At 43.2% G+C, this 17,184-nt stretch overlaps 1 long non-coding RNA gene across 1 annotated transcript in view; it reads left to right on the plus strand.

Annotated features, from left to right (window-relative positions):
• Positions 1-10,190, plus strand: part of LOC123353264 — an 84,046-nt gene extending 73,856 nt beyond the window's left edge. The window contains exons 4-5 of the long non-coding RNA XR_006574444.1: positions 7,331-7,590; positions 9,688-10,190. This is a non-coding gene — a long non-coding RNA (uncharacterized LOC123353264). The remainder of the gene's footprint in view (positions 1-7,330; positions 7,591-9,687) is intronic.
• The last annotated feature ends 6,994 nt before the right edge of the window (positions 10,191-17,184 follow it).

Raw genomic sequence — 17,184 nt, forward strand, 5'->3', positions numbered from 1 at the left:
AAGCACCTGGCCTTGACCACTGTTGTAAGACAGGGTACTGGGCTATATGGACCATGGGTCTGACCCAGTATGACCATTCTTATGTAAAAATTAATTATAATAAAAATGTTTAGTACAGAAACTCCCCAACATAATGACCTCCCAAGATAGCAACAATGTGAGATAACAACCTTGGCAAATACTGCATTTTAAAAATCTTGGCCTACTAGGAAACATATTTATATAAGTTTCCATTCCCAGTCACAAATCTAGCATTCTGGAGCAAAGTGACTAAAATATAGTCCAACAAACAAATGTTTATTTAACATGCCCCTCACTTTTCCCTCCACCACACTCCACTCACCGGTGTTGTCCTTGGTCAGTGGAGACTCAGAGTTCAGAGGTGCTTTCACGTGAGTACACCTTCCAGGTGGGGGACAAAAAGGCACAGTTTGCTCTGGCCATGGCTGTTCGTTGTGCCACCACCGTTCACTCCACCACTCTGTTGCCAATGGCCCTGCACAGTCACCTTCTGCTGTCACCTACCACTGTGACCTCTGCGAGTTGGTCTCTTGAGGTTCCACCAGCTCTCAGTGATTTCAGCTGAGCCCTCAGTGCAGGAACCTCGCTGCTAGTGCAGTCTGGGCTGTCTCTTACACAAAAACACTGTCCCCACAGGAACACTGTCCCCACAACAGGACTAAGCACTTAGACCTGATTGTCAGTGATTTCAGCTGCAGTGGTCACTTAACAGAACAAAAGACTATCTATGGAGCCTAATCAGCTCTGTCTTTAAACAGTGGAAAGGGACAGGTCCCCACCCTCTCTCTTGATGCCTTCAAATCATCACAGACTAAGTACAGTTCTACTGCCCTTTACTCATACAATAAGAACAACATTTCATAATATTCAAGTGGTTTGTAACCCAACCCCAGCCAAAATCTATCACTTGGACAACACAGCTCTCTTTGCTGGATACCTAGGTAGATTAGGTGTGAATGTAAATATAATCTGGCCCTGAAGCCTTAGCCCCCAGCTCATCTCTAGCTGTCAGGGAGAACTCATTTAGACTTTGCTTACAAATCATCATTTGAAATTATTAGGTTGGCCAACATCACCGAAATGAATGCACTGACATAAAAAACAGCTGTATAAGGAAGCAAGGAAGCTAGTCTATGTTCATACTTTTCAAATCTATTATACTTTTTCAGATACACATATTTTATCATACACTGTATAAGCTTTTAAAGTGTGTATTAATGTTTTAGTTTAAATTCAGATTTCCAAACAGTCACTAAATTGGTAGGTAACTAGCTCACAAAACTGGGAGGGGGTGTTGGGAAAATTCAGAGGCGGTGTAGGGAAATCACTGGGGCATGCATTATGGAGACGCCAGTCACAGCTCCAAAGGTAAAGACTTAAAGCAGGGATTCAGACACTGTTAGGTATGAAAAATATAGTATATCCTCTCCCAATTAATAGCACTTGCTCTTCGAGTATTACCGCCTAGCTTGGGAAATCAGTTATTGCTTTCCACCATCCCTAACTAAACCTGCATATTGGCTAGATGGCACTAAATGGAGTTTTCTACTTGTATCTCCTCCTTCAGCACCTTCTGGGTTTTGTTTTTTTAACTAGCTGCTATTGCTTGGTTGGGGTTTTAATTTCCCTGATAAAGTGACTCCACTGTAATTTTTAATATTTTCCCCCCAAATCAAGGGCTAATATTATTTAAATGGTTCAGCCAAATGCTGAAAACCAAATCTTGGTTTACAGCCTCAAAGGGAAACTACTGCTCCACTTCGCTATAGTAAATAGATTTCTGACTGGCTAGTCGCTCCAGCAATAAGTGAAATCCAGTTTACACAATGGAATCAGTGCTGCTGTACAAGGGCACTGGCACTATAATAGCTTTGCCTCTCGATTTACACTACACCAGATGAGTTAGCTCCATTTATGCTTCGTTCCACATATCTTTAGACCTAAAGCTAATTATTGCCTGCTAAAAACTATATAACATTTTTTCAATTAATGATCTCTATCGATAATGTTTGGTTCTTTGAAAAGGTGCCTTTATAAAGCAACTTGCAGTGTTTTCCTTGCTGTGCTAAAGCTTTTTCTCTCCTGGCTGCATGTGCTGTTACTACACATTAACCCTGGCCTACATAAATTGTAATTGTTTCAGTGAGAGACCGGATGTTTTCTGAAATCTGAATTGCCACGTCTCTGTCAAAGCACAAAACTCATAAGACTTTGTCTACACTACACAGCTTTTAGTGACACGGCCGTGTCACTAAAAGTCGGACAGTGTAAACACTGTTTGTTGGCACTTTTGCAGACAAAATACTTCCACCCTCTCCGAGCGCGTTGTCAACAGGAGAGCGCTCCTGCTGACAACGAGCCGTTTATGCTGCCACTTGCCACGGCAAAATTTTTGTCTGAGAGTGGGGTGGGGCTTTTTAAAGAACCTGTGAATGACAAAAGTTTTGTCGTTCAACTGGCAGTGTAGACAAAGCCTAAAAGATATTGCTCTTTACAAAATCAACCAGAAAACCTGAATTTTTAAGGTGAAAATACATGTTCTGGAGTCATCACTTTGTAGCAGAGTTTGGGTCCATCTAGTGGTGGTAGTAAAGAAGATAACCATAAATATATTTTATAAATATAAAGAAAATAAACATGTAGTGTAACTCACGCAGTCCACTAAATGCCCAAATAACAACTAGGTGGGTGAAATGAGACAATCACCATGCTCTCGAATGAACTCGCACAGAAAAGTATAAAAAGACAAAAACACCATATCACCTGTGAGTGAACACTTTTCACAAAGCAGTCACTCTGTGTCTGGCCTCTCAGTCCTCATCCTCAAAGGAAACCTGCACAACGCCTTTAAAAGATGAGCCTAGGAGCTTAAATACATAACTTTGCTAGACACTAAAAATCACGGACTGAATAGAGACACTGGATTTATGGTTTATTACAAAAATCTATAACCCACTAACTCCCCCTCCGCCCCCCAAATACAGCTTGTTTTCTCTCTCTCCTTTCCCCACTATGACTGGAGAGGTGTAAACTGGCCACTTCACCTTGAATGGTCCCTTGAAATATGTATTAACTACTTATGCTAAAAAAAACAACGAGGAGTGAGTCCGGTGGCACCTTAACGACTAACAGATTTATTTGGACATAAGCTTTCATGGGTAAAACAATCTGTTCCACCTTGTATTTAGTTTTGACTCTCTGAGTACATTTCTCAGACCTGAAGAAGAGCTCTGTGTAAGCTCAAAAGGTTCTCGCTCTCACCAACAGACGTTGGTCCCGTAAAAGGTATTACCTCATCCACCGTGTCTCTGTAGTAAAGAATTGTTTGTTAGTTGTCTTGCTTGATAAAGAAGGAAGAGGAGGGGTGATTTGTGTTTCGCTGGCTGTTTAATTTGTGTGTGTGTGTGTTTGTGATTTATGGTAAGGGCACCAAGAGTGTTGCCGCTTTTATTTTTGTATACACATCTAAATGAATAAATAATAAAAGGAACATCAGAGCCCAACCAGACTGCATAGCTGTAACCAATTTTCAGCTGTACATTTTAGTAGCAGTGGCACAGGCACCGGCTTCTTCCGGGCCCCAGGGGAGCTCAACTCCCTTCTTGGCCCCAACCCCACCCACCCCTTTCCCCCAAGTTCCCACTCCTGCCCTGCCTCTTCCCACCCCCACTCCACTCCAGGACCATCCACACTCTGCCCCCTTCCCACAAGCCCCCACGCCGCCTCTTCCCGGTTCCCACCCCCTCCTCCAAGCTTGCCCCGTTCCTCCCCTCTCCCTCCGCACCCCAGCACCTCCTGCACGCCACAGAACAGCTGATCGCGGCGGGCAAGAGGCGTTGGGAGGGAGGGGGAGGAGTTGATCAGCGGGGACACCGGTGGGCAGGAGACGCTGGGAGGAGCTGGCCCTGGAGCACCTATGGAGTTGGCGCCTATGAGCAGTGGTATTTTCCTGTCACAGCCCTTGTCTTGCGTATCTCATGAGTGAAAGCAAATTAAGTGCCTATAAGGATACGCCTACACAGCAATTAAACACCTGTCGCTGACCCAGTTCAGCTGACTCTGGCTCGCTGGTCCCATGCTGCGGGGCTGTAAAACTGCTGTGTGGATGGTCAGGCAGGAGCCCAAGCTCTGGGATCCCGCGAGGAAGGAGGTCCAAGAGCCCACAACAAATTTTAGCCCCACAGCCCAAGTCCTGCGAGCCCAAGTCAGCTGACCCAGGCCAGCCGCAACTGTGCTGTGGGTCTTTTATTCCAGGGCAGACCTACCCTGAGGGGGAAAGCAAGCCACCAATGAACCAACAAGCAAAGCCAAGATGCTGACATATTTTTTTTCTCCTGCACTGAATTTTTAAAGTAAGTAGACATAACAAGCACTAGAATTCTGATATCTCATAGTAATGAAGACAACAACTTCATACAGATGTACAGTAATCCCTTACAAGTACTTACTAGGCAGATGCAAGAGGAGATAACTTCCCTGGGTAGGCACCGAGCATGCATTTGGCATGCATCCCTGTCTGTCTCAAGTACTTCTGTGGCCTCATTACCATAGTACCTGAGGTCCTCACTCTTTTTAACAGCACCCCTGTGAGGCAGGGAAGTGCTGTGGTCCCCATTTTACAGATGGGGAACTGAAGCACAGGGAGACTAAGTGATTTGCCCAAGGTCACACAGATAGTGTGGCAGAGCAAGGAATTAGACTTGAGTTTCCCATGGCCCAGGCTAGCACCCAAATCACTGGAACATCATTCCTCCCTGACCATATGATTTCCTTCTGCAGGCCTCTCACATGTCAGCCTTTACTGTCAGTGAAGAGAATTTTGAATTCTCCTAGAAGGCCACCGAACCACAGGTGTGGATGGAATGAGCTAAAAAGAGAGGCCGTGGTTAGCAAGGATGTAAGGAGTGAATGGTACTTGCACTGGCCTCCATAGCGTAGGCTCAGTTCTATACCCTTCCTGATGTTCTAGTTCTACGAAGGATCTGGGGCAAAAATCTGTCTGGCGATTGGTCCTGCTTTGAGCAGGGGGTTGGACTAGATGACCTCCTGAGGTCCCTTCCAACTCTGATATTCTGTGATTCTATGGTTATACAGTAGGAGTTCACTTATCCAAGTTGTATCTAAGATGCATCACCTACGTGGAAAAACTCCCCCTCCTGTCTAATAAATTCAACACCCCCCTTCAGATAAGATAAATAGGGTTCCACTGTCTAAAAAAAATGAAGGTTAATTAACAATGCATTACAACAAATGCTAAGCTAGTCCGTGAGGAACACTTGAAATATTTTCTCACTTTATTCATGAAGGATTCCAGAAAATGTAGTAGAACTCACATCTGGCTTTTGCACTAGGGAAACCAGACACGTTATCTGTCAAATCTGTTCCTTAGTCTCTGAACTTTAGCTAAGCAGGGACACAGCGTTGGCTTTGGTGTGTCAAAACTGTTCTGCTGCTTTATCAGAGTTATTTTATTTGGCTCAGATTTTAACACAATTCTGAGGTGACTCACTCAGAGGAAAGTGGGAGGTGAGTCATCTCCATTCTTTGTAACAGAAACATTCTAATTTTTTGGCAAACTGCCTGATAATTTGAAAACAGATTCATCGGAAGGGGCAAGTACACGTAACACATTGGTTTAACTGGAAATAAAAAAGTGAAAATGAGGAAAATGTTGTAAAGTATGTCTGTAAAGTATCTGCTCTTTCTGCTTGATGAAAAGGCCTGCTCTTGAAAGATCAGCATGGTTTTCCAGTTAAGAGAAGACGTATGAGAGTTCTGTTTGGAGAATATTTAGATTTCTTTTCATATTTGATACATGACATTATATAATTTCAGCGACGTATGTTATTGCAGATAGCAGGCATTGGTTTATATTTGATTGGGACGCTGTGTACAGACTAGTATTAAATTTTAAGTGGGTATTGATCCTTTGGCCAAGCAGTTCTTAAACTGTGGGACGTAGACCACTGATGATCCCCAGAGCTCGCGCATGTGGTCCTTGGAGCTGCTTTTGTCTCACTGGTGTATAAACCATTTCAGAAACATTTCTAGAGCCAGTTATGATTTGGTCTTTCACATGCTCGGCAACAGGACAAGGCCTTTGCCTCTCTGGAACTATACAGGGCTTATGTTGACTTCAGTGGGCTTTGGATCGGGCCTTACATGGAGCTCAAGTTCAGACGTAGAGATTGCAGGAGTAAGGATTGCGCAGTCCAGCCCTAAAGAGCAGCCCTTAGTGTAAATATTGAGAAGACAATGGATATTTCTGAAAATAAGAGCGACTTTGTGGTTCAGTTTTGCTGAACCAATATCTCTTGTGTATGTAGGGCCATTTATGATACATTTTGTAAGAATATTATTAATGATGCAAGGGGAATCTAGCCATTTCCAGAAACAGAATGCACAATCGTGTTTCCAGTGCAATGCTGTGACAAAAAGGGCTAATGCAAGCCTTGGATATATAAACAAGGAGGTAGCAAGTAGGAGTCAGGAGGTGATTTTAGTGCTATATAGGGCATTGGTGAGACTGATACAGGAATGCTGAGTATACTTCTGGCATCCAAGTTTTAAAGAGGATGTTAAAAATTGGAGAGAGTGCAGAAAAGTCCCACAAAAATCATTTGAAGGAGGGAGAAAATGTGTGACAGTCAGAGACTTAAAGAGCTCGATCTGTTTAGCTGATCAAAGAGAAGATTGAGAGGTGACTCTATTACAGAGTATAAGTATCTTCATGCTGAGAAAAGGGCTCTTTAATCTAGCAGAGAAAGGCAGAACAAGAACCAATGGCTGGAAGCTGAAGCTACACAAATTCAAACTAGAAATCAGGCACAGTTTTAAATGCAAACTAGAAATCAGACACTGTTTTTTAGCAAGGAGGGTGATTAACCATTGGAGTAAGTTACCAAGGGACATGGTGGATTCTCCTTCTTTTGATGTCTTCAGATTAAGACTTGAAGTCTTTCTGGAAGATATGCTTTAGCCAAACACAAGTTATGTTTTAGTCAGAGCCAAGTTATTGAGCTCAGTACAGGGATAACTGGGTAAAATGTAATGGCTTGTGATCTACAGGAGAGCAGATTAGATGATCTAAGGTCTCTTCTGGCCTTGAAGTCTATGAATCGGTGATGTCTTCTGATAAATTGCAAAATATGATTTAGCCCTCCACCCCCGACACAAAAATCCCTTATGCAGCTAAGAGAAACATGAAGATTTGATTTGAAGACATTACAAATAAAATCTCAGCACTTCCTGTGGTTGCCAGAAGGTGGCATATTTGTCATTTACATCCTGCATTGCATTTTTATTGCAGGGGGGACGTAAGAAGCTGTTATGCACACACAATGAAATTCATTCCTGTGCGCAGAAGGGCCAGACATGGCCTGGGCATCATTGAAGTCCCAGTTAAGCCCTACAGAATTCACTAGTGCCTGGGCCTTGAGCTGGCTCTCCACACCGGGGTTAATTTCACCCATCGTGTCAGCCTGAAGTAGCCTTCTACTGTAATGATTAAAACTCTGCAATCAGTACTGAGTGTCTTGTCAGAAAAAAGACCCACAGGAATCCAATAAGGTAAGACTACTAGCTATTTTCACCACTGTATTGTTTGCATGCAGCACCGGCATTCAAAGACCAAAATATTAAGCTGAAGTCCAGTTTTTAAATAAGTACAACTGGAATAGTTTCTTAGACCCAACCGTCTAGTCCAGTATGAAGGAGATTGGCTAAAAGAGGAAAGAAATAATCTCACCTTCCTATCTTAAATCTTAGCTCTTTCAGGCCCCAGTTCAGCAAAGTATTTAAGCATGTGCTTAACTTTAGCATTTGAGTATTCCTGTTGACTTGAATGGAAATATTCACCTGCCTAAAGTTTAGCATATATCTTGCTGGATCAGGGCCTATTAGAGAAAAGCAAGTTGAAAAGACAGTGGTCAACAGTGCAATATTGTGCATGGTTAGAACATGGGAGGTGGAATCAGGGATCCTGGGTTCTATTCTTAGAGAGGCAATGTGGTCCATTAGGATGTAGGACTGCTACTTGGGAGACGGAGGTTCAATTCCCTGCTCTGTCACAGACTTCCTGTGTGACCTGCGGTACGTCACAGTCTCTCTGTGCCTCAGATCCCCATCTGGAAAATGGGGACAATAGCACGTCCCATCATGCAGGCATGTTGTGCGGCATTCAGATACTATGGTAATAGAAGTCATCTAAAGACATTAGATAACCGAGAAACAGAAAGTAAAACTGACTGGCAGCACAAACTGGTCTGATTTCTCTGTCCAAACTGAAAGCAGTACAAATAGCATAAGTAGTGAAAGCTAATGAATCTTATAAAATAGAGATAGGTGCCCAATGCGCATTGTAAGTCATTTGTTTTGTAAACTAGGAAACAAGAGTTTTGGTTTGTACCTGATTTTTAACCTTGGCCATAAAAATGTGACACCACAGGAGGCCGCTCTGCCAGGGTTTGGTCACAGAAGTTATATAGAACTGTTCAAAATAAAGCCTGCATTTTTGGAGGATCTCATAATAGAGCTACTCAGACACCAATACAAGTGGAGGTGGATACTTCCATAAATGCTGCTTTCCAAATGAGAAGAACATGCAGACAGCTGTGATACAAGCATACTGGACTCTTGCATTCCATGTCACAGTATGACGCAGCAGGATGTCTGCAACTGACAGAAAGTTTGTACTTGGGCTCAGTAGCAATGTAACTGTGTGGGGAGATTGGGAGAAAACTGACTGCCCCTAAGTGATCGCAGTGCGGCCAGCATGCTTCCTCCAGAGCAGTGCCTTAAGAGTGTCCATAATGCCAAGAGCATAAACCCCCAACAGCTGTTCCTTATAAACGCAACAATGGTTATTAGCCAGGATGGGCAGGGATAAAAAAGCCAAACCAACATGACATTCTGGTCCAAACATCTTATGCAGGAAAACCAAATGCAAATAATTTCCTTAAGCTGGTTCTCCAAAGGAAAAAACCAAAAATCATAGACTGAATTGCAAATATTACAAAGAAGCAGACCGTATAAAAGCTTGTGTTGGCAAAAGTTGTGCTTATGGCTTTGTAAAATAGGAGAAACGAAATAAGAACAGAATATTAGAAAAAGGAGAACTGTCAAGTCCTTAACCATATTAGAGGGTTTCTCCCATGGCCAGACAGGCAAGGTCTAAACATCCAAGTTGTTGCTACATGATCTACAGTAGGTTGTTTAGATGCTTAGATTATTATGTCATACTTATCCCATTATGTGAGTATATGGCATTGGACAATAAGAACTTCTCTACAGTACCTGTTTCTTATCTTCAGCTGTGATTTATTTTCTTTCCTTGTTAGCAGGATGTTGGTCCGAGGAAAGATAATGAGCCCAATAATCACTGCTCGTTCACTTGCTCTTTCTGCATGTAACTATCCTGATCTTAATGTTACCTACTTACATCCAAATATATGTTCACAGTGTCCCTCACAAGAACCGAAGGGAGGACAGCACATTTCACAAAGTACAATACGGCATTATATTTGTGCTTTGTCGAGCCTATTTGGGGCACTTAAATTATGTTCTGGCAACCAGCCTTCATGCTTAATTGTGGTAGCCCAAATCATCACTCATATTGTACAAGAAATGGAGCCAATTTTATTCCCCGTGCAACTCCATTGATTTCAGGTTCACTTCATCAAGGATAAAACTGACTGAATATTTACAGACGGCAACATGTACTAAATAAACCACAGAGTGGGACAAGTAGGAAAAGAGAAAAACCTCAACATCCCTCCACCACCTGCAATAAAATATAGACCTGCCAGACCACATCCACTTGAAAAGGAAAGGAAGGCTTGAGATTCTGCACTCTGGATGCCACATCTGATCTTTCGAATAGATCAAAGAGAAGAAAATTTCACTCACCAGGCCTCGCTGCCCAAACTTTCAGGATTATACCTTGGGGAAAAGTTGACCATTTCAGTCCTACTGTGACGGAAAATAAGGAAGCAGGTGGTCCCATAACTACACAGGAGTGATATTTAAGGCTTTGAATACTAAAGGCAGGGTTGCTAAAGAATAAGCAGACGGTGCAGGTCTCACAGCACAAGCCTCAGTGACTCTGGCATCCTGCAATTATTTGCAACCCATGTTTGGTTTTCAAGGGTAGCCCAGATAAACATCATAGAGTGACCCCAGTACAGAGCCCACCAAGGTGTGGATTGCTGTGATGAGAGTTGTTTCTACAAGAAAAGGCTCTGAGTTTAATAAAATTTGAGTGATAATAAAAAACAAAACCAACAAACGTTCTTCTCTTTCTGTAAGCTACAGGGTGAAACAGAAGGCAGAACGTGACCTACTATGGACTTATGGCACATCTGCACAGTTTAAAGGCTCTTATCGAGGGTTGAAGAAGTCAATCCAAATAACTGGAATATTTTATTTTATTGCTGGCCATCGTAACAGGATCAAATGATTCAGCAAAAAACTTTCTTAGGATAATCCTCCAGTGGTAAATGAATTCAGGAGTGATGGATTTTGGAAAATTTCCCAAAATGCTGTATTAGTTGGGTCCCAAAGCCCTCAATAAACGAATTTAATCAGGTGCTGTGTAAGAAGTGTTACTTTGATACGAATGTGTAGCAGCAGTAATTTGTACATACCTGCCAGACAAAGCCAGGAGGCATCATAGTGAACAAGAGGCCAGTGGACTAAAGGTTTTAGAACAGACAGCTCTCTTTGGAGATTACAGTGTTGCGAAAGGGGTTGCTAGACAGGGAGAGGGAGAATGTTACCTCCTGTTAATCAGTTAACATGACACATGCTTCAGCTATTCCAGTGCATCTGAAATCATTTCCTTACCAAGCCATGTTCTAACACATGCTCCACTACAATTGCTTGTTGTTGTATTTTTAATGAACATCAGATCCAATTCGTTTTTCCAGTTTTGGAAAGTTTCTCTTTTTTAACCAATCTGCTAAAAATTAATCGTTTACAACATTTCTACATGTGGACACTATATAGACCGCAGTTGGCTGTTTTGACAATTGACTATAAAGCAGTAGAAGGGAGCTATGTAGGAAACAAAAGCATAATTTATGTAGTTACGAAGAGGCCAAATTATGCCTTTCGCAATGTAACCTGGTATTATTTGTAAAACCACAACGTTTGATAACAAATTAGCTATCCATTCCTGGAAAAGGCCATATATAGGAACATTTGGGTGCGTGATATACAGGATTAGATATAGTGTATAAAAAAGGAAAGAGAGAGGGAGTTTGAGGAAGAATTTTCAAATGAATAAAGTCACATACATAGGCCTGTTGCCACTCGGTTACAGCCCCATTGCAGCAACTCAAAATGCAACGAATGATTTTGTCTGAGACTGAGAAATTCTATTTCTTGCTTCTCTCAGCTAGTCAGTACAGGTAGCAGGAATTGTACGCGTTCCCTCATAATACCTTGCTAATGTGCTTCAAGTCTGACTCTCAGGGACCATTCACTTCGTGGCTTCCCTCCTGGGACTCGCCAAATATCGTTGTTTCTGATATAATGTTATACACAAAAAAACTGTGTTAAAAGAACAAATTAAGAAATGCCGGAATTAACATTGCCTGTGTAGCTTTAAGTCAGCTCTGTTGTGCATCTATGCATGATGAGACCGTTTCCATTATGTGATCACTTTATTTTTCCCGTAGGACCGTTGCCTCATTCAGTGCACAGGATGGACCTGTTCAGGGATGAATCAGGGTTGTGTAGTGAAAGATTCTTGTCTATAGGACCCAGGCTTCATTTGTTGCAGAAGTTGGAAGGTGTGTAATGAATGAGGCAGGGGACTGCAGGAAGAGAAAGGGTAATTCTCTGGTAGGGAGTTCCTGTCTGATGCTAGAATAAGTCACTAAAACAAACTTTTCACATGTGGTCACTAATTGTGTGTTTTTCATTCTCTGGGGCCTGACTTGAGACCATGGGCTCTGATTTGCAGAAATGCTGAAAACTCACATCTGCAGCTGAAGTCACTGGGAGTTGTACTTGAGTGCTGTAAAAACCCAAGTTCCCCGAAATGTCATACCGTAGGCATCTGAGATTGGGCACCCAAAATTAATGTACATTTTTGACATTCATGAGACTGTGCAGTTCCCTATCTGGCATTTCCTCACCGCTGAGTGTTTGACTTTGCAACCTCAATAATAGTCTTTTAATGTAGTTTTTTTGTATTTAAATTCCTAGGTGTTCTAAAAAGCAAACTGAGAATTCCATCATGTGGCATCATATTGACACCCTCAGCAGGTTGAAACTCTTAGATCCACAGCACAGACCTCTGCCACTTAAGCTAGTTGAGTAACTGACAACAGTGTAGGTTGTCGTCCTTTGTGTGGACCAGCCACTAGAGGAGGATGAGACACACATTTTGCCAGTGGGTTTCACAGATATTTGCTGACCACAGGGGAAAGGTGAGACTCAGGAATCTCAGGTCCCATTCCAGTGTCAGGAGGGGAGTGTCCTCTAGTAGTCACAGACTCTTCTGCCTCTGTTCCCACCAAGCCTCTATCCCTTCCAGCTTGTCCGTGACTCAAGCCCTTCTCCCCACCAGCTCCTCATCCAGGTGTCCATCCCATATCCCCCCCGCTGCCACCTCATCCCAATCCCAGTCTTCCCCACACTCATCTCAGCCCCAGTCCTAGTCCCCCCAAAATCCTTGTCCCAATCTACTCCTTCCACTCGTACCCAATTTTGGTTATTGTCCACATGCATCTGAGTCAGATGCTTCCTCCTCCTCATTTCCTAGGTGCCAGCAAGGGGAGCATTGAGAGCACCGTAGAAACATATCCCTTCCTGTCAGTTCCTTGCCCAGTTCCCAGCAGCCAGGGTGAACAATTGCAAGGAAAGTCCCACTCAGGCAGCCCTGGGACGGAACATGAGCAGTAGCTCTGTGCGGCTGGAGCAACGTTGCCAACCTCAATGATTTTTCACCAGATGGGCTATGTTTGGAAGGCCGGAATCAGTGACAGAGGACTTTTGGGGCTGCCAATTTGTTGCCTGCTCCAAAATTTGGGCAATTTTACTAGGGGTTTGTCTACAGGGGCCCAGCCCAGCACAGTGGCAAAGCCCTGGCACCTTAGAGGGGTGTGCAGGTAAAGTGCTCTATCGTGGTGCTGTGCGCTAACTGCCCTGTGTATACCTGCTAGCATGCTGTAAATGCCTTGCTTGCATTACCCTGTCTGTGGACGTAGGTACCTTTTACAGTGTGCCAGCAGGGTCTACACAGGGCAGGCAGAGCACAGCACCATGTTACAGCCTTCTGTACGTACCTCCACTAGCACTCCCAGCAGGAAGCACCTCTGAAGCCTGGGCACTGTAGGGGCACCGTTCACAGTCCACTCCCCCAGTGTGGATTATATGGCTTCATTCCTCCAGAGCATGATCAATAACAGGAGAGCCTGGGTCACAGTGGCACACACACTTGTAGCCGTGATTAGGAAGACTTATTAATTTCACTTGTCTATTTCTGGTCAGTTCCACTTTCTGGCTCCAGTGCACTAACGTGAGGATGCAGTTTTTGGGTTGCAAGGTCTGCAGAAGGAACGTCTGGTGTTTAATTAAACCTATTTAGATTGAATGGATTTAATTAAAACCCTATTTGGATCGAATGGTATCGTTTCTATATGGTGCTAGATTGTTTTTACAAAAACCTACAATTCCGTGAAGTGCTTTGGGCCGGATCCTCAGCTAGTGTCAATCAGAACAACTCTATTGACTTGGAGCTATCCCAGTTTATACCAACACAGGATCTGGCCCCTCATGTGAAAGGGGCTGTAGAAGGGCAACATTGTTATTAGGGTTTTTTTTCCACGCAGCGTATTTAAAACTTCTCCTTTACATGACCATGGAGAACTGAGCAATCTGGTCCTCTCCCGCCTCAGAGAGCCATGCTAAATTGAAAGCTTTGCTTGATAATCACTGCCTTTGTGTTGTCATCTGAAATTCTGACGGAATTCTTAGTTTGCAACACCAAATAACTGGGCTTTTGTTCTGCATGTGCTATTGTGTTATGTGATGCATACGCCTATTAAGAGGCACTGAGACAAAGAGATGAGTTATATTACAAATCTCTACTCCTTTTATTGGTCCAAATTAATAACACCAAAGGAGGTAAATGACCTATTTCGAGCATGGCCTCTACAGAGACCCCGGGTCCTTCAGAAATATTGCATGATGGCTGATGGAGGAAATTATTGAAATGAAATTTAAAATATAGGATTCCCTTAAAAAAGTACACGAGGACCTCAGCTGAGGGCAAAAGACTTCAGCATTTGAAGCAGCAGCAGTCCCAGCTCTGACAGTGGCCATGGACAAGTCACTTTATCCAGCTGCACTTTGGTTTCCTCGTCTATAAAATGAAGATAATCACACTTACCTTAATAATGATGAAGACTAATTAATTAGTATTTTACAGCACGTTGTAGCTGAAAAGTGCCGAGTTAGGAAGATTGCAGATGGTTTGAGAGGTCAAAGCAGCTCTGATGCCAGAGCGGCTCCGTATATTGGTGAAGAGGTGATGAGGAAGGTAGCCCAGGTATTGGAATTTGCAAGTGAGCTTCCTCCCTCTAAAAACTAAACAAAACTTCTTGAGGTTTCCAGGACTTGGCTGCTGCTGTCTGGGGATGCATCTGGTGTAGATCTTTCCTTACAAGGGGATGACACTGCTCTGGTGGGTGATTTGGGTTAACCAGTTTTTAAGGCAAAGTCTAGCACACTGGACCATTAGCCCTTGCCTGTGCCATGTTAAAAAACATGCTAGCGACCATAATCTTAAACCCAATGTTGTCCTTAGGGTGGACAAGGACAATCACGTTTAAAAATGCGTTACTAGGGCATGGTTAACCCTACTGTTGATTTATAGTACAGTGGTCCAGAGCATGTGATCATGGTTCCTGGGCCTGGCTTCTATACAGCCTTTTATTATCTCACAGCAAAAGGAGCGCAGACCTTTCTCTTGAGTGGTAGATGTAATAAGGGTGAGCTGCTAAGAGACTGGTCTGTATTCTCTGGCTTCAGTCACGGGGAATAGGATTACAAAAAGTTACACCCCATCACATGGGAAGGGTCAGCATCCATTGACTCAACTGGCTGCTGTTAAAATAGAGGCCTGTGGTGCTGAAGGTCCTAGGTTCAGTGCCAACTGATGGCCATGGTGTCTGTATGCCATATGGCCATTGTTTGTTACACACTCAAGCAACCAACTCCAGCCCTCCTGTAAAAAGATGCACCTTCAATACAGAGCTGGGCCTAAAGTCACACATGCAGCATCATTGCATCCCCATGGCATCCATTTGTTAGTCAATGGACTGGATGGGGTTGGGATTGGGAGTAGCAGGTAGTGCTGGTGGAGAGAACAGGCCAAAGGAAAATAGACTAGAGAAACTGTCTTCTGTTTCCAAATAAATCTTGCACTTTACACTGCTCCAGTGAGATCAGCAGAATTACAGAAGGGTTGATAATTGCCCAGGGTTTCTCTCGTTGCCACATCACCACTGTACGTATTAGTCTTTGTCTCTCTCTTAAATATGAATTCATGTCTTGTTGTTTTACTTTTTTGCTGCCGTGGGCTTGGGGCAACAAGGAGAGAGAGAGCTGCAAATCTCGCCTCTGGGTCACTGAATCAAATCCCAACTTCCCCATCAAGCTTTACTTTTGGAAACTCATGGTTTTGACTGGGTTGAAACTGTATCGTGTTGCACACTATAATGTTGCACTTGCTAAACTTTCCCCTTTCTAGTCTTTTTGAAATCTAATCTGAAGCCCTGTGAAGTCAGTGGAAGTCAGTCCACTGTCTTCTGTGGGCTTTGGATCTGACCCTTAGTCTTAAACAGTTCTGCCCCAAATGCTTCCTATAAATAGCAGGATGGGAAAGGATTGTCTGTGGTTAAAGCTCAGCACTGGGAGTCAGCAGATGTGGGTTCTGTTCCTAGATCAGCCATAGGTTCACTGCATGACCTTGGCCAAATCACTTAATCTCTCTGTCTCAGATCACCTAGCTATAAAATGAGGATAATACTTAACAGACCTACCTCATGGGGGTGCTGTGAGACTTATAATATTAACATTTGTAAAGTGCTTTCAAACCTTTAGCTGGAAGGTGCCGGAGAAATATAAATTAGTGGTATTATTATTTGGCTCTAATATTTGCCCAGACCATAACTCTATTTTGATCATTGAAAAGTTTTCAACAGAAGAGAGAGGAAACCTCCTCTTTAGTTGGGGATGGATGATTTAGTTGGGGATTGGTCCTGCTTTGAGCAGAGGGTTGGACTAGATACCTCCTGAGATCCCTTCCAACTCTGATATTCTTTGATTGTATGCCATAAACAAGGTTTTGTTGGACTTTTCATATAAGTATAATGTTCTTATTACCAAAACTGATTCCTAAACTGCTTTTCTCTTTGCAGTCCATGGCCTCCGGCTTTGTTTATAGATCAGACATTGCTCTTACAAAGGGCAATGGGTTTCAGGTCTTTGGACCAGATCCTCACAGGTATTTAGGCACCTAACTCCCATTCAGTGGAAGCCTTTGTGTCCATTACCATGAGAACTGGGCCTTCTATTATACAGTTCAAGCAGTCACCTGGGACACCAAATATGCAGGGCAGTGCAGCACAATCTTTTTAGTAATTATACTGATCACATGCCCACATCCAGGACCCAGTGCCTAAAAAGCTGGACCAATACACACACTATTGGACTCAGCAGCCCCATGTAAAATTTAAGGGTGGGTAGAGGGAGTACAGCAACACAACCAGAAACCTCGATATATTTCTTTATAGATTGATTGGAAAGATATAGATCTGATTTTAACCAGTCTCACAAATCTGTAACCACAGCTGGCAAGATCTGGCATTCCTATCGAAGAGGCCAAGGACTGAAGTGTCCTTGAGGACTCAGCTACCTTCTCACCATCACCAGGTCAGGGTTGAGCTACAAAGGCAGGACAGAATGCAGTGAGCTCACACTGCACACGCTGTACCTGTAGTGTAGACAAAGGACTTTAGTCTCTAGGGTTGCCAAGCCCCAGTACCTTTCACTGACACTACATTCACACCAATCACGGGAAAGACATCATTAGAATCGTAGAAGAATCAATGAAGACTAGGATTGGAAGAGACCTCAGGAAGTCATCTAGTC

The sequence above is a fragment of the Mauremys mutica genome, chromosome 19 (genome assembly GCF_020497125.1).
Source record: "Mauremys mutica isolate MM-2020 ecotype Southern chromosome 19, ASM2049712v1, whole genome shotgun sequence".
Taxonomy (NCBI): domain Eukaryota; kingdom Metazoa; phylum Chordata; order Testudines; family Geoemydidae; genus Mauremys; species Mauremys mutica.